Source organism: Pagrus pagrus, assembly GCF_965226575.1.
Source record: "Pagrus pagrus genome assembly, chromosome: 17".
NCBI classification, from domain to species: Eukaryota; Metazoa; Chordata; class Actinopteri; order Spariformes; family Sparidae; genus Pagrus; species Pagrus pagrus.
The window spans coordinates 1,335,794-1,356,753 of NC_140201.1; the positions used below are offsets into that span (position 1 = coordinate 1,335,794).

At 46.6% G+C, this 20,960-nt stretch overlaps 1 pseudogene across 1 annotated transcript in view; it reads right to left on the minus strand.

Moving 5' to 3' along the window:
- LOC311273243 (glutamate receptor ionotropic, kainate 5-like) overlaps positions 1-20,960 on the minus strand; it is a 158,461-nt pseudogene that overhangs the window by 9,137 nt on the left and 128,364 nt on the right. The window contains exons 10-16 of the transcript XR_014624925.1: positions 18,636-18,788; positions 15,821-15,925; positions 13,649-13,756; positions 13,364-13,567; positions 7,370-7,483; positions 1,813-1,922; positions 1,360-1,533 (exon numbers count right to left, since the gene is read on the minus strand). The product of XR_014624925.1 is annotated as a glutamate receptor ionotropic, kainate 5-like (transcript). The remainder of the gene's footprint in view (positions 1-1,359; positions 1,534-1,812; positions 1,923-7,369; positions 7,484-13,363; positions 13,568-13,648; positions 13,757-15,820; positions 15,926-18,635; positions 18,789-20,960) is intronic.

Sequence of the window (20,960 nt, forward strand, 5' to 3'; positions counted from 1 at the left end):
GAGAGAGAGAGAGAGGGGAGGAAGAGAGAGAGAGAGAGGAGAGGAGAGAGGAGGAAAGGGGAGGAGAGGGAGGAGGAGGGGAGGAGAGGAGAGGAGAGAGAGGAGAGGAGAGGAAGAGAGGAGAGAGGAGGAGAGGGGAGGAGAGGAGAGGAGAGGAGGAGAGAGGAGAGGAGAGGAGAGGAGAGGAGGAGGGGAGGAGGGAGGAGGAGAGGAGAGGAGAGGAGAGGAGAGGAGAGAAGGAGGGGAGGAGGAGGAGGAGAGGAGAGGAGAGGAGGAGGGGAGGAGGGAGGAGGAGAGGAGAGGAGAGGAGAGGAGAGGAGGAGGAGGAGGAGGAGAGGAGAGGAGAGGAGGAGGGGAGGAGGGAGGAGGAGAGGAGAGGAGAGGAGAGGAGAGGAGAGGAGGAGGAGAGAGGAGAGGAGAGGAGGGAGGAGGAGAGGAGAGGAGAGGAGAGGAGAGGAGAGGAGAGAGGAGGAGAGGGGAGGAGAGGAGAGGAGAGGAGGAGAGAGGAGAGGAGAGGAGAGGAGAGGAGGAGAGAGGAGAGGAGAGAGGGGAGGAGGAGAGGAGGAGAGCAGGAGGAGAGGAGAGGAGAGGAGAGGAGAGGAGGAGAGAGGAGAGGAGAGGAGAGGAGAGGAGGAGGAGAGGAGGAGAGGAGGAGAGGAGGAGAGAGGAGAGGAGGAGAGAGGAGAGGAGAGAGGGGAGGAGGAGAGGAGGAAGAGGAGGAGAGAGGAGAGGAGAGGAGAGGAGGAGAGGAGAGGAGAGGAGAGGAGAGGAGGAGGAGAGGAGGAGAGGAGGAGAGGAGGAGAGAGGAGAGGAGGAGAGAGGAGAGGAGAGAGGGGAGGAGGAGAGGAGGAGAGGAGGAGAGAGGAGAGGAGAGGAGAGGAGGAGAGGAGGAGAGGGGAGGAGAGGAGAGGAGAGGAGGAGAGGAGAGAGGGGAGGAGGAGAGGAGGAGAGAGGAGAGGAGAGGAGAGGAGAGGAGACAGGATTTTGGCCATGACCTCTGTGAGCAATCACATCGTTGCTGTCAAACTTTAAACGAGGTCTTCTGTCTCTCAGCTCAGCGTCACGTCTCTGCAGCTCTCCTCCACCTTCAGCTCCAGTCTTCATCACGTCCAGCAGCTCGAGGGTCCCGAGGACATCGTGTCCGTCCTGATCTTCACCCCGTCACCATCACAAGCGTTAATGCTGACAGACTCACGTTCCTCACCTTTCTTATCGTGCGACAGGTTCAAATAAATTCACATAAGGCCTCTCATCAGGATGTAGGTCAGAGTGTGAAGGCCGAGTGAAGAGGAGGTCGTGATGATGAAGACGAGTGTGTGTGTGTGTGTGTGTGTGTGTGTGTGTGTGATGAGTTCGTACCAGACTCCGCTGACGCAGCGGGTGGACAGAGCCCGGGGCATGATCTCCGAGCCCTGCTGCATGAAGCCGCCCACCGGGAACCACAGACTGTTCCCCAGCGTGTACTGGTTCTCCAGGACGTCCCGCCGCTCCCGCAGGCACGGGTGAGGGTTGTACCACTCGTACGGGCTCAGCCTGGAAATACAAGAGTCACAAGAGTCCTGTCAGGAGTCAGAGACACATTGTCTTTCTAGTTTTTCCTACTTCTTGACATGTTTGGCTGGTGAAGTGACGGCTCAGAGGCCTACGTGAACCTTAGAAACAGAAAACAGCTGCAGTGACGATATCACATTCTTCACTTAACGAGATTAAAACACACCAGCAGCTTTTTTCCTTTTCTCTGACTGCCTGTGATTTATAGCTGCGTAGAGCTAGTGTCAAGTTCAATATGTTTCCCAGAGGCAGGTGTGTTACCTGGCGGCGAGGAAGAGGACGCAGCTGACGGCGAGGTAGGCCAACAGCATGAAGAGCCAGACAGCCGGGGAGAACGGATCCAGGAAGGAGAAGTAACCTGGCTTACGACCCTGAAACACACAAGAACAACAACGTCCTCCTGTTACTACGTTACTGTAGTTCATGAGGTATCAGAGGTGTGTTGATGTTAGCAAACGCTTCATCTTCCATCCTTTTTTCATTGAACATGACATTGAACTCATTAACGCACATTTTTCTGACCCTGCGTGTTCGTTGACGACACATCGAACTTTAAACGTCCTGACGCCTCCAGCTGGCAGCAGTGAGTCCTGATAATGACCATCTGTTGGTCTGAGGCTAAGACACAACTCTCACTTCTGATTGACAGACGATCGATTTGGAAAACATCTTTTCTTGTTTTCTCAGCCTGTAAACCTGCGATTCAAATAAAACAAGCGGCACACAGCAGCTTTTCAAGTCTTAACGACCGTCAGCAGTTGCTCCCCGGCGAGTCGCCTCCATCGACCCGTCTCATCACCTCCCCTCCGTCGACTGCAAGACCGTCAAGGAGCTCCCAGATTGGACCCAATTAGAGCCGATGACTGAAGCTCTAATGGAGGCAATCAGCTCCGTTTCTGCCTTTGGTCCATTTTGGCTCATTTAAAAAAACACACCATGTGAAGCCAGGCCAAGGGCTGAACTCTGACGTGAAGCAGACTGATTAATGTACAGTCTTGTATATTAAATGTAGTTTATAGTTCGTCGGCTACAAACGGTTCCTCCTGCTGACAGTTTGTACTTCAGTGGAGTTTTTAACACATTTTCTCAGAACATCGCTGAATGTAATTCGACTTTGTAGCTTTTAGACTCAGAGATATAAAACCAAGTGAAAACACAGAGTTTCTTCATGTTTGCTGTGACAGATTCATTTGTTTCTCAGTGAACAAAGTGAAGGAACATCACAAAGTTAAAAGTACATTCACAGCAGAAACTTTACTTCCTGAGTTTGTTCTGGACTTTTCTCTCTCGGCAGGAAGTGATGTTACTGTTGTACTTGATAAACAACAGACGCAGGTCAGATAGACACAATCTGCAGAGCTTGTTCTCACCTGATGGTATCAGAGAGGTGAGCTTACTGCAGCAGGACGCCTCAGATGTGTGTCAGGTAAAGGTGTCCATCATCTGAACTCTCTGCACTCACCTTCACAGCACACTCTTTGAAACAACTACGTTAAGAAATATCTTCCTCTAAAAATACAAAACAACTGTTTGGGGGAAGTGTGGGCCTGTAGCTGGAGTGCAAGTAATCCATCCATCACCTGATACCGCTTATCCTTTTCAGGGTGACGGCGGGCTGGAGCCGATCCCAGCTGACATAGAGTAACTGATTACATATTTCAAGTAAGTTGCACAACACTCGATATGTTTTCAGACGGCTGCAGCGTCACAGCTGCATCCCGATGTCAGATATCTGTTAACAAATGAAGCCTGGCCTCATCGATCACCACATATTATTGATCCCGTCTGTCTGTTTTCTTTTATCAGCCTGTGTATGTTGCATAAGAAACGTCCGTCTGTTTTTCCGAACGCTAACGATGTCACTTCCTCTCCCTGGACCACAGCTGGTATCTCCTCAGCCGATGATGTCAGAGCGGCTCGTACTCGCGGTAATAAATTGTTGTGCCTCAGATGGAGTGAATGCAGACTGATAATATATTGAGCACTAATGAATTGGGAGCAACAGCAGACATAAATTTACACTGTTCAACACCAGGGGGCAAGAACACTGATAAACACGATGGCACTTCACTAATGTGTGTGCACAAGTCAACAGCTTGAGCAATTAAAAAGATTACCATCTTACAGTGTGCTGCGAGCTATTTAGATAGATGCTGCGTGTGTGTGTGTGTGTGTGTGTGTGTTTATAATGTGTATAAAGCTCTTTACACTCGCAGACATGATTGTTTTGTTTGTTTAGTTACTTTGGGAGTCACAGAGAAGTAGTCAGATTTAATCTGTTGGTTTGTGAGATGCGTTCAGGAGCTTTGTACACACTCAGATGTGTGTGTGTGTGTTTTGTTCGATTAAATTATACAATTTCATCAATAACATCAAATTGGCTAAACTCCAAAGTGATGAAAAAAATGCAGCAATACAGAAATCTCTCAGTGAAAATAACCAGAACTGTGTCCAGTGATGAGATAATGATATTTATCCAGTATATAGAATATCTAATCATATCTCTGTTAGTCTGAATGGGCCCTCTTGCAAACACGTACTTTGGTTCTGTGAGTCCGATTTTATTCGAAACATTTTGATGCCAACACTTTGAAACAGTCTTTCTACACTGTGTTGCTGCTTTAACTCCAGTAAGGTGCAGCTGGCAGGATTCATCAGGATCTGTTCCTCTAATATCTACAGAGAGCGAGGAAATGTTTTGTGTTGGTAGCAGCCACAGGGGAGGAAGAGACGAGGGGTGATCAGTTGGTTGAAATCACACTCACTGGATCCTTCCTCCACTGGCAACCCTCACAGAAAAACACATTCATTTTCCATGTGCAAAACCTACGAGATCACATGTGTAACCCATCACAAATCCTGCATCTAGTAATGTGATTAACTGAGCACCAGTTTTGAACTTGATTCCCTGATTTGGGTGAAACTGCGTCATATTTTAATGGATAAATGTTTCCTGGTTTTGGCTCTGATGTCCTCCGGCTGCTCCGCCTGAACCTCGTGTGATTTACGGTGTTTCCTGATGAGGAGACGAGTTGCTGCGACTATCTGACCGCTGACTGTCACTGAACCGGTTAAATTCACTGGCTTGATATAATTTGCTGCTTGTTTAATGTCTGTTATTTGTTCCTTTTAAACACCGGGATGATCTTGTAAAGGAGATTTTGAATATCAGTTTTCCCCAGAGCAGGGTCAGTGTGACCATGGTGCTGTGAGTGTGTGTGTGTGTGTGTGTGTGTGTGTGTGTGTGTGTGTGTGTGTGCACCTTCACCATGCTCTGTTAGCCAGTCTATCTACTGTGTATAATAGTCACCAGTCGTGCTCTCGGTAACAGCCTCCTGTTAAGTGAAGTGGATTTATGACGCGCCGGTTCACAGCGGAGCAGGAAGTCGTCGTCCTGACGGAGGCGACAGGACTCCGACTGCTCGTCAGCTCTGCAGTGTGACAGTAAATCACCGCTGCAGTCGTTACTGTGAGTAAAGACGAGCGCTCGGTCCACTCCATCCTTAACTAAACACTTAAAGAGAATGAAGTTGTGATGCGGCCGCTGCTGCTGCCTCGGTGTACACACATTAAACAGCTGACTGATCACTGAGTCAATACACTGAGGCGCTAACAGTGGACTGGATCAAACATGGAGGACAGCTGCTGGAGGTGAATACTGATGAGCTGCAGATGTACAGTGTCTGCAGGCGGAGACACTGCAGCAACAGCATCCGTCTGAGGAGACGCATCATTATGCTTTAACCACAAATAAATATGTTTTATTAACCTTTATTAGCTCAACAAGCTTCTGCTGTCGGCCACATTTAAGGACTTAAAGCAGCTGCAGCTGCTCAGTGTGTCAGCTGTAAACACGTCACGTTCACACAGCCGATGTGCAGCAGAGTAGTTTGTAACCTGCAGTGCACGTACGGGTGGAGGTTGTGTGAGTCACAGGCACAACAACAAGGTGAGCTTTTGTTTTTTGGGTTTGTGTTGTCAGTTCTTGGAGCGAGCAGCACCGTGAGACTTGAACTCTGCACTGAGTTTGTGTAACATGAGTCAGTAACATCTACAGACTGTAGTAAAGATACGAAGCAGCCACCAGCCGCTTGGTAAAGGAGACATTCTGCTCATTTTCAGGTTCGTGATTAGATTTTGGTGCTGTTTTAGCTCCCGTCTCTTAAAGGCCCCTCCTCCTGAATACCCAGGCTGCTCTGATTGGTCAGTTCACACACGCCTGAGCCGCTTGTCAACAACAGAGCAGCTGTGCTAAATCAATTCTTACGTGCAGAACTAGCCGCTCGGTGTAAATGATGTAAATGAGTCACAGAATTAAAGGAGAGGCGACTGACTGATTTGCTGAAAAAGACGAAGTTACAGATGATTTACAGATTGTTCTTATTTCCTGTAGAAACCATAATAATGTTGTTGTGGTGAACAGGTCACGATAGCAGCCCGTCCTGAGCTGTCACGTTTTAACTGTTGCTCCACCTCAGTTGTATTTTCCTGTGTTTTCATGTCTCTGACTCACAGCAGGAGTTCATGAAGAAAACACATGAGTTTTATAAAAGTGTAAAAGTTCAGTCGTGACTGGAGGGACGAGGCGAGCTGCAGCGGCTTCACAAAGAGTCTTGCAGCGTTATTGTTTTGTATTTCATCAGATTCTCAGGTCCATCACGTCTTTGTGTTCTCACACACCAGTTTTCATTCAGTATCATCAACAATCCACTAACACTTCTAACAGAACATGAAGAAGGTGACGACGCCAACCGTCCCCAGAAGTCCTGAAGCAGACGTGACGTGACGATCATTTCTGACTCGTCAGTATTCACAGGACACTCGGCGTCCTCGCTCCGCCTGCTGGTTCTGTTCTGAGTTTGTTCACCTATATTTCCTGACCGGGCCTCTGTCTGACTCACAGGAAGTGCAGCAGCATCCAGTCCATGTTTCTAATTCCAGTCAGGGAGGCAGAGTCAGCGATCCTCCCTCAGAGGCTGAAAAACTCATATTTTTCGAGCAGCAGCTTGTGTCACCTTCCCCCCGCCTGAATCATATCCTCGCTCCTCTCCAGAAGAAGAAACATGCCCTCTATCTGTGTCCTCAGCGCCGCTTTCATCTGCTCTGCCAGCTCCTCTCCCCCCGCCTGATCTCTCTGGTCGCAGGAATATTTGCCGTGGCTTCGTCCTGAGCTCACAGTTTGACTGTGTGACCCGAGCGGTCGGGGACGGCCGTCGCCTCCAGCAGCAGAGCTCCTGCTGAGGAGGCTGCAGCGTTTTCTCTCTGAATACATCAAATCATCGGCCAGAGGGACGGAGAGAGACGGGAAATGTCAACAGGTGCAAACGCTCTGTTGTTCAATTTGTAAAAGTTTGTGTCGGCTCTGCAGGCAGATGTGAGGAATAAATGGAGCTTTTATCAGCATCTTAACAGACTTATTCTGAAGCAAACAAACAGCCTGCCGGGCTTTTCACAACACACCGCCACAGCTGCTCCTCGCTTTCACATTTATTTGCTTCTCTTTTCAAGGACACTTCACCCAAATCACAGCAAACATTTTAACCAACTCACTCCTGGAGCCTGTTTCCACCCTGATTACAGCGATACAGGTACGTTTGGACCGAGCTCAACAAAGTCTGTGTGGGTTCACCTCAGGAGAACCACCACTGACCCATCAGTCATTAGCTGCCTTTTAATTGCACAATTCTTTAATTGCAGCAGATTAACCATATTTTGCTCTCGTCAGACAGCGACCTCTTGTGTCCATAGTAATTATTACAGAAGCAAAGGAGGAAGTCAGCTGAAGGAGTTTAAATGGAGGGTGAGGAGGTGGATTTACCAGATGGACCCTGTAGAGGATGCTGATCCCCAGAGTCATGAAGGGTTTGGAGAAGTCGATCACCTTCTCTCTCTCCGAGGTGATCGTGAAGCCGGCGACCGCCAGGTCTGCTTTCTACAGAGAGAGAGAGGGAGACAGAGAGGTGATTATAACAACTACTTCAACTTCAGTTTATGTAAAGTGAACATCAACCAGATAGTGAAAAAGATGAAAAGAAGAAGAAGAAGAAGAAGACGAAGAAGAAGAAGAAGAAGAAGAAGAAGAAGGAGGAAATAGGAAGAGAAGACAGAGGATTAGGAGTGAACGAGTGGAAGGAGAACAGGATCATGGAGGAGACAGAAGGAGGAAGAGACACTTTCAGGTCGACTGGTGAAGCGAGAAGAAAACAACCAGAGGACAAGATGGAGAGAAACTGGAGGAGGTCAGCGGAGGAGACAGAACCAACCACCAGAGAAGAAGAAAGACGGGTCAGGTGAGGTGAAACATGAGTAAAAGAAGTATAATTATGACGAGTTTCTAATATTCAGGTGAATAGAGGAGCAGAAGCACTCAGAGAGAGTAAACAGTGAGCAGAGCGGGTTTCATTTGTTATTCTGCTCCTAACTGCCTAATGGCTCCTCATTTACTCTGTAATGAGCTCAACAACCTCCAGTGAATTACAGTCATGTTCAACTATTCTGCATTAACACAAACATTTGGGGAGAAACACGTAATGGCTCCAGGAGCAGCGCTGACTCCAACGTCTCCTCAGCTCTGAGACTGAATGTAACGAACTTAAACATCACACTGAACAAACCGACCACGTTAATGATGTTTGTAGTTTCTGAGACACGATGGTCCATGTGGTCAGCTTCATTTAATGCAGCTCTCCATCCAGATGTCTGAAGAAACGTATCAGACCACTGATCCACCTCCACCTCCTCCTCCACCTTCACCTCCACCTCCACCTTCACCTTCACCTCCACCTCCTGCTCCACCTTCACCTCCTGCTCCACCTCCACCTCCACCTCCTGCTCCACCTTCACCTTCACCTCCTGCTCCACCTTCACCTCCACCTCCACCTCCACCTCCATCCCACCTCCTCCACCTTCACCTCCTGCTCCTCCTCCACCTTCACCTCCTCCTCCACCTTCACCTCCACCTCCATCCCACCTCCTCCACCTTCACCTCCACCTCCATCCCACCTCCTCCACCTTCACCTCCTGCTCCACCTTCACCTCCACCTCCTGCTCCACCTTCACCTCCACCTCCATCCCACCTCCTCCACCTTCACCTCCTGCTCCACCTTCACGTCCACCTCCACCTCCACCTCCTGCTCCACCTTCACCTCCACCTCCACCTTCACCTCCACGTCTGCACAGTCCAGCTGTTCAGTGTGTTTGAAGAGGTGGCTAAATACACAGCTAATCAACTGTAGCTAACTCAGTTAGCTGTTAGCATAGTAAACAAAATGAACACGTAAAAGTACCATTAGTGCTGAAGATGAAGAAGAAGACGAAGGAGAAGAAGAAGAAGAAGGAGAAGAAGAAGAAGAAGGAGAAGAAGGAGAAGAAGAAGAAGAAGGAGAAGAAGAAGAAGAAGGAGGAGGAGAAGAAGAAGGAGAAGAAGAAGAAGAAGGAGGAGGAGAAGAAGAAGAAGAAGAAGAAGGAGGAGAAGAAGAAGAAGAAGGAGAAGAAGAAGAAGAAGGAGAAGAAGAAGAAGGAGGAGGAGAAGAAGAAGGAGAAGAAGAAGAAGAAGGAGGAGGAGAAGAAGAAGAAGAAGAAGGAGGAGAAGAAGGAGGAGAAGAAGAAGAAGAAGGAGAAGAAGAAGAAGAAGAAGAAGAAGGAGAAGAAGAAGAAGAAGGAGGAGGAGAAGAAGAAGAAGAAGAAGAAGAAGGAGGAGAAGAAGAAGAAGAAGAAGAAGAAGAAGAAGAAGGAGGAGAAGAAGGAGGAGGAGAAGAAGAAGAAGAGAAGAAGAGAAGAAGAAGAGTCCTCCTCTCTGACTGATGTTGCGGCGTCTTGATCGTCCAGCTCGGTTAAACGCCTCTGAAGTGAAAGTGGGCCGCAGGAGGCGCAGTCAGAGCAGCTCTGTTCTGAACGTGTGGACCGTTCTGCACAGATTCTGAGTCTGTTAATGAAATATTGATTTTTATTGTCGAGGGCTCGGCTGTTACTGAACGCATCACGAGTTAGCAGTGAGTTGTTAACTGTGCAGCTCCCAGCGGACAGCGCGGCACTAAAACTGCCAGATAAGAGCTTTTGTTCCTGCCGGGCTCAGTGGGTGAATCATGGAGCTCTTACTGGTCCCATTTAAAGCTGGGGCACATTACTGGTTCTGACAGGGACAGTTTATAAGTGTTTCCCTCAAATGAGTTGGACCTGGACAAAGAGCAGGTGAGGTGAGAGTAATAGAGTCGTCTGCCGACCTCAATATCCTGTAAAGAGCGAACAGAAAGGAGCCAGGAGTCAGACTGGATTCACTCATGTTTAATTCATTGTTACTTAATTATCTTGAATACAAATTCTCTTTTTCTTGTATTTCTTGTGTAATTTCTCAGCCAAATCAGAACAAACACACAAAAACTCGATGACAGAACACGTAAAATATTCAGATTGTGTTCCAGGGATGAATGTTGTTCACGTCGCAGAGCGTCTTTGTTCACGAGCTTCTCGTTATAATCCCGTTGTCACGACGCTCAGACTGTAATTTGTTGTGTATTTTAATGCAAATCATAATGATATCTCAGCTTCTCCCCACAGTGCTGAACACACACACACATTTCAGCCTCGCTGCAGCAGAGCAACACGTTTGAAATCTTATTTCATCAAACGTCATCTGTGTTGTTCTGATTCAAACATCAAAGTGCACTTTAAAACAGGTTTTTAATGTTTTTGGGTGGATGTAACCTCGCTGGATAAACACGGCGGAGTGAAATGAAAGTTGAAAGATAATCTCATTAAGTTTGAGTCAACAGAGACGCAGAGTGGATCCACAGTGAGCGTTTATCTGGACCCCAGACACCTCTCTGCTCCTTAATTAACACTTAATTGATTAACGAGTAGACACTTGTTAAACGAATTTCACCCACTTTCATCAGACTCCAGGGCCTCATGGAGAGCAGTGTGTGTGTGTGTGTGTGGTGTGTGTGTGTGTGTGTGTGTGTGTGTGTGTGTGTGTGTGTGTTTGAAAGCGTACGCTTGTTTTAAGAGCCTCCACCTCTGAAATTTCCGATGAGAAAAAAACAGCGACGGGCGAGAGAAGGTTACAGATACATGAAGAGAGAGAGAGAATATGTTTGAGTGTGTGTGTGTGTGTGTGTGTGTGTGTGTGTGTGTGTGTGTGTGTGAAAGAGAGAGAGAGTTTGTCATTTTTAACACATAAGACACACACACAGTCTCTGGCTGCAGATGAAGTGTGAATACCTGCTGATCTATGTGTGTGTGTGTGTGTGTGTGTGTGCGTGCGTCCATCCATGCGTGTGCGTGTGTGCATGTGTGTGTGTGAGTGTGTGTGTGTTTTCATGCTGAGGCGTCCCGCAGTGTAATTGAAACAGTTCTGTATAATTAGTAAGAAAAAAAGACAGTTGATTAGCCTCTTAATGGCCTGCTTGTGTTCACACACACACACACACACACACGCATCACAATCATCAGCCACCATCACCATTATCATCACCATTGTGTGCAGCTGTGTGTGTGTGTGTGTGTGTGTGTGTGTGTGTGTGTGACAGTTTGACACTGAAAGACAAATACAACAAAACGAAGACGTGAAAATAAAAAAGCTACTTCTGTTTTTTTTAAGCTCAGAATCCCCCAAAAAATTGGGATGTAAGAAAATGTAACAATGAAATGAAAAATGAATTACGAATCCTTTAGATCAAACACACACGACGTCACGTCACCGCGAAGAACTGCAGATGAGGAGCAGGACGTGATTTCTGGATGAAGCTACGACATAAAAAAGCCAAAGTTTTGTGTGTTTGCGGCCGTGACAACCGGTCAAATCAGGGAGAAACAGGAGCTGCGTTGGAGTCCTGACAGAGCAGTCGTAGTGTAGCGACCGCTTCATGAAAGGTAAATCTACTATCATCATCTTATATCTGGCTAAAATCCAAAGAGACACAGACTCTCGTACGTCTGCGTTTGGCGAGTCGTGCAGCAGGAGGTCTGCAGGACTCAGTGATCTGTGATATCACAGACGACGTCTCTCTGATTATTTTCATTATTAATCGATCAGAAAATGGTGAAAAAGTGTTTCCTGAAGCCTGAGATAAAAGTTTTAACTCTTCACTGTCATCGATTATTAAAGCTGTTGGTGACTCATTTCAGGGTTAATTGATTCATTGTTGCAGGAATAATTACAGCGGCAACATTTAGCACGAGACTCCGAGAGACAACAGACGGATCTGACTGGATTATTAAATCATCCAGTCTGAGTGTGAGCCGTCACTGAGGCACACACACACACACACACACACACACACACCCTCCGATGATTGCACTAGCTCCAACATTGCTCCTGCGTTGGTCGTTATGGCAACAGGCGGCGGTGGCGGTGGGCAGGCGTGAAGGGGGCGCGCAACTTGACAGTGATGGCGCCCTTAACTGCAACACGAGAGTCAGCCAATTATACAAGTGTTGGAGCGTCGGAGAGCCGCTCGGCCCTGAGCAGCACGGACTCACACAGACTCACACAGACTCACACAGACACACACGGACTCACACAGACTCACACAGACACACACAGACTCACACAGACTCACACGGACACACACAGACTCACACAGACACACACAGACACACACAGACTCACACAGACACACACAGACACACACAGACTCACACAGACTCACACAGACTCACACAGACACACACAGACTCACACAGACTCACACAGCCGCTGAGGACGCGTTAAGTGGCTCAGCTGAGGCCCAATTTTCCCCGTTAGTTGTTTTCTCAGGGAAAGTGGCTCATTTTAAGTCAAGTTGAGTCTAATTAAAGCTGTGCAGAGAATTGCCTGCGACAAAGCTGCGAGAGAAAGTAAAGACGATAAGGAGGAGTGTGTGTGTTCGTGTGTGTGTTCGTGTGTGTGTGTTCGTGTGTGTGTGTTCATGTGTGTGTGTGCGCTCTCAGTTTGAGTTTACACCGTCCACGGGCCTGTTGAAGGCTTCAGACTTTCATTTTGGACCATTTGGACTCAATTCAGAATCAATCAGCTGCTGATCATTTACTGAATCATGTCTCGTGGCGGCAGACAGAAGTTTCAGATCATCTCAGCTCAGCGTGACTCGCTGCAGATCCATCGATCTGCTTCTGTTCTCACTTTCCAGAAAACTAAACTTCAGGTCTTCTTACGAACATCTACACGTGTGTCAACTGTTTCATGTTCTGACATTATTCTTGATTAAACTCCAGGAAGTTTAGATGTTTAGATGTTTTCAGGTGGCCGACGGGTGCAAATCACAACAGCAGGTCAGAAAACACAACGACAGCAGGATAAAACTTAGAGATGCACCAGGTGCCAATTTTCTTGGCGTTTTGAAGATCTGACCACCCGATTCAGATTTCCTTTTGTTTGACTGAAAACATCACAACACGCACTGCAACTTTTTGGAGAAGCTGCTGTAAAGTCGCCTCACGTCGCAGAGTGTCAGCCAGGAAGCTGCACCTGAACACGCTGCAAAGAAATATTACCCACTCCTGACCACCAGGTGGAGGTAGTCTGTAACAGCTGTTTAAAAAGGGAAACTGGAGGACTCAGGACTGTGAAAACTGTTACAATGAAGCAGCTTTTTGCCTCATTTCCACATTAGTACGTACAATCCTGAGGTCCTGAGGCCACAACAATCCCCAAAACTGATGAAGTGATCGACATGAACGTGATTCAGGAGCCGTCGTTTGATTAAAAAACAACAAACTAAACGAACTCTAGTTTCGACTGGACACCGTTTAATTTAATACCTGTCAGACAGACGTGTTAGCTCGTAGATGTGTTAGCATGTTGCTGTCCACTCACTCTGTTGATGAGCTCGCCCACCATGCCGGTCCAGCTGCCGTTGGGCTCCGGGGCTCCGTACAGCCCGTCGTCCACCAGCTTGATCCTGAAGGAGAACTTCAAGATGTCGGCCAGCTCCCGCAGCATGTCCACGCAGAACCCCTCGTACTGGTCGTTACCGTGGAAGTCCTGGTAGTTGGACTTACGCATCACGTACGGGTTTTCCTGTCAGAAGGGAAGTGACATCAGACGGCAGCAACACAAACCGACAGTCACGTTTCATTTCACATCGTGCAGATTTCTTACCAGTATCGTCGTCACGATTAGCGTCTTGTTAGCCAGCGTCTCTGACGCGTTGAGGTCCAGAGACGTGGAGTTCATGGCCAATGTGTTGTTGGAGTACCAGACACCAATCTGTCCGTCCAGGAGGAAGAGGAGGGCGAAGAGGAAGAAGAGGAAGAAGAGGAAGAAGGGGAAGAAGAGGAGGATGAAGAGGAAAGAGGTGTTAGAGTTGTTAGAACAAAAAAGTCCCGTTGGATTTTAGAGATTACTTCAGCTGTATCTTAAACACAAGCTCAGGTAATTTTGCATAACTGTCTTGTATTTCCTCGTCGTTTGACAGAGTGGAGCGATGAAGATGATCTTCTTCTGCAAAGGAGGAAGTAGTTTGACATGGTGATGGTGCCACAAAACCTCTAAAGGCTTTTAAAACTGGAAGATGTTTAGAAAAATCTTTTTTTTAAATACTTTTACTTCCAGAAACACGAGTTGACAACGAACACTTGAACACATTTACGTCTGGGCTTTGTAAGACAGTAATTGTTGAACCTTCCAGGCCGTCGGTTCAGATTAAAAACGTGCTGAAGTGTTGCTGCATTGTTAAAACAAACATGGAGGTGGATGATGAAGAGAAGCAGGAGGAGATAAATAACACAAATGCAAAGTCAGATTTAAGAAAGCGAAGACAAAGGGCAACAGACAAAACTAGAAGTGTGTTATGAAGGTCAGAGAGAGCTGAACAACCCAATCAATGCTGAAATCAATGATCCGGCTCCTCCTGCCTCGTTCAGCAGGTTAATACGCTCATAAATACGAACTGTGGCACGTTAACGGCCTCCTGCTGACCTGAAACTGACCCGATCGCCTCCCCTGACCTCCGGCCTCACCTGACCTCCTGTTTGTTGTGTGTTGTTAGGATACTGTGCTGTCAGGCTGATGAAGAGCGGCGGACACTCCTCCTCATCGTGATGTGAAAACTCATCAGGTAGATTTCAGGATCCTCTCCTCCTTTAAATCATCTCCACCCTCTTTCTCATTTGTCTTCCTTGTTTACCTCCAGAAATCTCCACCGTGACTCTAATACAAAACCAGTTTGAAGCGCTCTGATCGCTGGTTTATTTCTGATTCATGAACGCCGTGTCTGCACTTTTGTTTTGTTTCAAGGACAACTCGTTTTTCTTAAAAGCTAATGCTGCTCTTTTTAAAACCCAGTCCCTACCTGAGAGGTACAAACACGACGTAGATCGGCTCAACCGGCAGTTTGAATCCCAACTAAACCATTAAAACACCAAAGTCTCACACCAACATAGACTAGATGGATGCTCCACCAGCTAAAGTTACTGTTTTTTTCCACGGAGTCTGAAAAACTAACCGATCAAAGCAGCGGCAGACCAGCAACCCCGTGATCTACGAGGTTAAATAGCTGTTTTTGCCAATGGAGTCTGGTTTGTTTCGTTTCACTGCTGACCCAGTCCACAGCTTCCTGCAGTACCAGAACTCCTGATCGGGAATCCACTTTTAAATCTTTTTAAGAAATGTTTTTAAATTTGTATGTTGGCCTGAGGGTGGCGCTGGTGAAACGCTCCAGCAGGACAGAAAGATATGAGCTCCTGCTGGAGGTCATAAAGAGATTCTGGGTTTATCTGGACGAGGTTAGTTATGTTAAAGTCGTCGTATAAATCAAGAGGGAATCTGAGCCTCGGCATTACTTTTTACAGTGTACTTAACCCTGGCCCGTGAGCCCATTTGACCCTGTGGAGACCTCAATTGACCTCTGACCTCCTAATGTTCATCTGAGGTCATAAAGCAACACTTGACCCTCATGAAGGAAGTCTGTTTGTATTGATTTTATCGACGGATGAATAAGAGGAAGGCTCCCTGTGAGGCCACGATCAGCGGAGAGAGACCTGCCGACTGTCAGCGGCTGTAAACCCGAACATTAAGGAGACGAGATCATCGACTCCCAGAATTCCCTGCAGGACTTCGCTGGTTCCCAACCGGCGATCACAAGGAAAACAGTTTGAGCATTATCTTGTGTGGTGATGTTGTTAACTGACCTGATACCTAAAACAACTGTTCTCAATCAAGTGCTAATTTGTGGGAATTTTGCGTTTTTTCAGATGCTGCAGCTGAACGTTAATTTAACCTCTGACCTCTGACCTTTGTCTGCCTCCCACTTGACCCCATTTGACCTCTGACCTCTTTATGGCCCGCTGGGTGTTTCTCCAGGATCTTCAGGGTGTAATTGGTCCTCTGGCCTTTGCTGTTGAACTCAATGTGACCGGTGAGACCGTCGTACTCCACCTGAACACAGAGAGACACCAAAACATGCTGTTAGCCGAGCGGCAGCACGGTCAAAGAGAGGAAATGTGGATTAAATGAAGAAAACGTGGAAAAAAAGTTGGTTAAATGAAGAAAAAAAATTGAAAAACGACACTGTAACAGAGCTTAAACCCTTTAAAGTGAAACAGGTTTATAGAAACACATTATGGAGAAATGTCAAGACAAACTACTTCTGGTAAAATGAGGTGAAGTTAGTATGTAAAGAAAACTAACTGCTTAAATACTGTACACACAATATATTTCCCTGTGTGGAAAAGATGAAACGTTCCTATACCTTTAATTCAAACATGACCAGTGACGAGTTCATCTTTATTCACGATGTTACTTTAATGTTCAGATCTCCACGTTTTCAACTCACGCTCAGTTTTACCTTCGTGTGCACACGGACGTTTCAAAAGACGGACCACGACAGCCCGTTCTGAGTGTTACTGAGAACACACCACCTCCGGTCGTGGACCTTTAATGGGCACAGCTCGGACATCTTCTCACAGACTAACAGGAAGCTGCTGTATCATCATTTACTGCCCCTGACATAATGTGTTCATTTTCTTCATCATTTCATTCGATAACGAGGTATTGAAGAGAGATAGCTAGCTTTCCAATGTCGATTAGCGAGCTCCATTAGCTCTGTTGCTAACGGGACAATAAGTTCGGATAGTATTTTCCGTAGCATTGAGTCCCGTCTCTCCTAACTGTGTCAAAGCCGTGTTTCTTGAGCTCGATAGCTTCCTCCGTTTTTTATTTTTATTTGCACATTTAAGTTGAATTTTAATTTTATTATATTTCGTGAACTTTGGCCCCAAATGATCCACTGATCCACCACTCTACATTCCCTGTGCAGTTAGTTGCTTTACAGACGAGTAAATCACTTAAGCGTTCAAATTTGGTTCAAACTGCGACAACTAACGTCAGTTCGCCCCTCTGACTGACAGTGAGTCAGATGAGATGTTTCAGCAGCTCAATCAGAAGCTTTGAACTGCAAAAACAGAAACAAGAGGATTATTGATTCAGGATGTAAATGTTGAGGAGGAGGAGACGAAAACAGAAAAACTAAGATTCGTATTGGAAAAAGAAGCAGAGCAGACATCAGATCAGTGTCTGAGCCGTGTGTGTGTGTGTGTGTGTGTGTGTGTGTGTGTGTGTGTGTGTGTGTGTGTGTGTGTGTCTGTGCTTGTGTTTGCAGAAATGTGCAAATGAGTGTGTGGCTGGCTTGTGTGATACATGTGCAGTCAAGCGTGAATTTTGTGCTCGAGTTGATGTGAGTAATGTGCAATTGAGTGCACATACAGTATGAATGAATGTGTAGTGTGTGTGTGTGTGTGAGTGTGTGTGAGTGTGTGTGTGCATGACTCAAGATGAATTACATCCCAAAATCTCTGTGGCAAGACAGAGAGAGAGAGAGAGAGAGAGAGAGAGAGAGAGAGGCTCTGCTTGCTGCCAGAAACAGTGCAGAGATGATGAAGTGATGCACTGAGAGCAACAAAAACAATATGGAGGGAGGGTGAGGGAGGGTGAGGGAGGGTGAGGGAGGCGTCCTCAGTGGATGGTATAAACAAGAAGTGGCAGACAGACAGAAACAGGGAAATGGGAGGATGAGAATAAATTAAATAAAGATGGAAATGAAACAGGAAAGAAGGATGGAGAGAGGGAGCGATGCCAGAGGAGAGAAAATAGAAATAACAAAACCCTCCCTCTCCCTCTCCCTCGCCCTCTACTCTCTCTCTCTCTCTCACGACTTTAACTCTTAACTAAATTTAAAAAGCCCTCCAAACTAAACTGCAACATACGTTGAGTATTTTCTTACATACAGACACACACACATCAGCAGGACAACAGTGTTTGTCTTCTGGCTAAAAGAAAACCAGTGTTGCACTTGGTAGGAGATGAACAGCAGTATCACATCCATCCATCCATCCGAGGCTCGCCGTCAACATTTAGCCTCTTCTATCTTTGTTCCTGACAGATGACAACACTCATAACTCATAAGATCTGGTTCACTGCAAAACAACAAGACATTTCGCGCTAGAGCAGCAGTTAAAGGGTCCAGATGTACCAAAGTGACAGTAAAGAAGCAGCAAAGACGAAGCCCAAAAAGCTGCACCTGAACACACCACAACCAAAGGCCACGGCCAACTAGCTTGTACGTTCTGCGCCTGCGGATGGCGTTAGTCTGTATTCATCATTCAAAGAGGGAAATTAAAAGACTCAGGGCTGCAGATATACAAACTGTTGTGCTTTTTGACACAGTTGTAAATATCACTGGTGAAGAGGAGGAGGAGAAAAAAAGGAGGAACTGCAGTTAATCTGCAAAACCACAGAAACTGACTGGACTCTCTTTCTGTTTGTCTTCTTGTGCAGTGATTTCTCTGGCCGTTGATTCAACATGCTCAGTCGGCCAAAAAGCTGCCGACTAGTGCCGACACTCGCTGACCCATCATCGGCCCTAAGACTTTCCTTGAATCCCAGTTTGGGGGTTAGACAGCGGCGTCTGCCTCCTTCCAGTCTTTATGCTAAGCTAGGCTAAAGCATGCTGGATCTTCCTCCATCTTAAACTTCCCCACTGTTGCGATGGAGTCAGATGAGAAGACCAACAATGTTTTGCAGCTGGAGACACTGGGACATACAACAACAGTGTGTGTGTGTGTGTGTGTGTGTGTGTGTGTGTGTTCACCATGCGCAGGTAGTTCATGAGGCTGGTCCCGTGCTGCCAGATGAGCGGGGAGGTGCAGCTCAGCGGCTTCACTCCGATCTCCTGACTGCGGTTCAGCTCTCGCACGGCGCTCACCACCACGTGGACCGCGTCGAACATCAGAGCCGACGACAGCTGGAAACACACAGAAAACACAATGAAGAAAATGGGTTTTACAACAGAAACCAGCCGTCTTCTTACCAGCCGCGAAGCTGCTGAGACAGTTACAGGCTACAGATCGGTTATTGCCTCTTGAATCGAACAGCTGATCAGTTTGGATGTAACTTTTGAACAGCGGGTGTTTTTGGAGGAGAGCTGCAGGCGTTTCCGGTTGTGTTTGTAGTGATGCAAACTGGCCATTTTCTCCGTCTGTGATCGAGGTGCACAAAACAGGTATTTTGAGCCGAAGCATGATGTTTTCTAACTCTAACCAAGTGGTTTTTGTGCCTAAACCTAACCAGAGCATCAGCACAGCGAGATGAATAGAAAAGTCAACCTGAACGAACGTGAGCTGAAACAAAGAAATGTTCAGCTTGAACTTATCTGTAGTTTAGCAGTTAGCGGTGCTTCGCTAACATTTATTCTGGTGATTGGGTTGAAAAGCACCTTTACTCCAACTTGTGTATCATTGAAACAGGAAATGAGATATTTTGTTTTTGCGAGCAGCTGACTTATAAATTAAGTATGTTAGTATGTTAGAAATCCTGTAGCGTTGCATTGAGGTGATTCTGGATCTATTGGTTGCTAGCTTCCTAGCTAACGAGATACAACATGTAAATAAAACTAAATAAGTATTTTTCTTTTGCTAGCAGTTAGCATCTTCAGCTAAAGTTTTAAGTGAAAGTTTAGCAAAGCAGGTTTGTATTTACACACCAAGCAGACAGAGCAGCTCGGTCGAGTCGTGTTTGAGTCCTTCTGATCGACCTACGTCTAGATTCACTATCTTCTCGCTCTGCTTTTGGTCTCCACCGTCTCCTGAGGGAAACATCTGTCTCTTTAGCAGCTGAACGCTTCACTACGTTCACCAGCTCGTCTCTGACTGTGTCGGTCTGCTGTTCAGAGCTTGTGTAATGAAGACAACAAAAACTAGCAGCTGAAAGAAACTAAAAGGCTCAGTGGAGCTGCAGAGTGGTTGATTATTCTCTGTCATTTGAATGTGTATTGTTCACGAGTCTGACACAGACAATACAAAAGGAGTTTGTGTGTTTGTTCGTGCTCCTGCAGGCGAGGACGCCGGGGAACGATAGCAGCTCCCGCTATCAGCGGCGTTCAGCGTGCGGCTCAGCGATCCTATCACCGGCTGACGTTCTGGTCTGTTTGGTCAGTTGTCAGTCAAACCGACACTCAGAGGGAATCAGACAAATCGTACGGAGGCAGAGCGGCACAGTCTGTCGACGGCTGATAAAAAGAGATGGATGTATGACTGAGTGTGATTGGAGTTCTCTCCGAGTCGATAGTTTCAGGCTGGATGACGATAACTAATTACAGTTTGAAGAGAGAAAGATAGACGAGGGAAGATAGAGTGAAAAATAATTGGCAGCTCTCACAAATGTGTCGGTCTGTTCGGTCCTGCAGCCGTTTCCTTCAGCTCATACAGCGGCTTTAAGTTACACACAGCTACTGCAGGAAATATCAGGCTGGATCTCTTAACTGTGGGACAACGTTCAGTATTTAAAGTTCACCCCAAAAATCAAAATACACACTTTTTAATAAGAGCAGCCTCCTTTAAATGAAACTTCTCTGCAGGCAGTCGTTTCAGTCCGAACTCTCCATCTGATCATCATTTAATCACCGTAATCATCTCAATAATAAATCCATTACAATCAAAACAACCTTATTTATGGCTCCTTCGAGCACCTTAAGTGAATAAATATGAGTAATGAACCCCCGGGGAGAAGATCTCTGCAGTGATGACGGCTGACACAAACACTGCTGTCGTTATTTCTCTCTTTATCGCGGCGTCTCCTCAGGTGTTATTGTCTCGGGCTGCGAATGAGACGAGCATCTCAGAAGAGATTGATCGGTCCTGACGGGGAGGAGACGGATCGATGGACCAGTTTATTGTGTGTGTTTTTTTAAATGTTTGCTGAAGATCAGAACTTCACGCCCTCATTTCCTCTCAACATAAATTTGAATAATTAATTTGATTCAGTGTTCATAATTTGTGATTGAACTCATTATGTGGAGATCACGTCCTACTTATCTCATTACCGTCAGACTCAGTTTTTTAATTTCATTATCTAGAGATGTGTTTTAATCGACTGTTTTAACAAACGCTCACACAGAAATGGAGACGTGGCGTTCAAA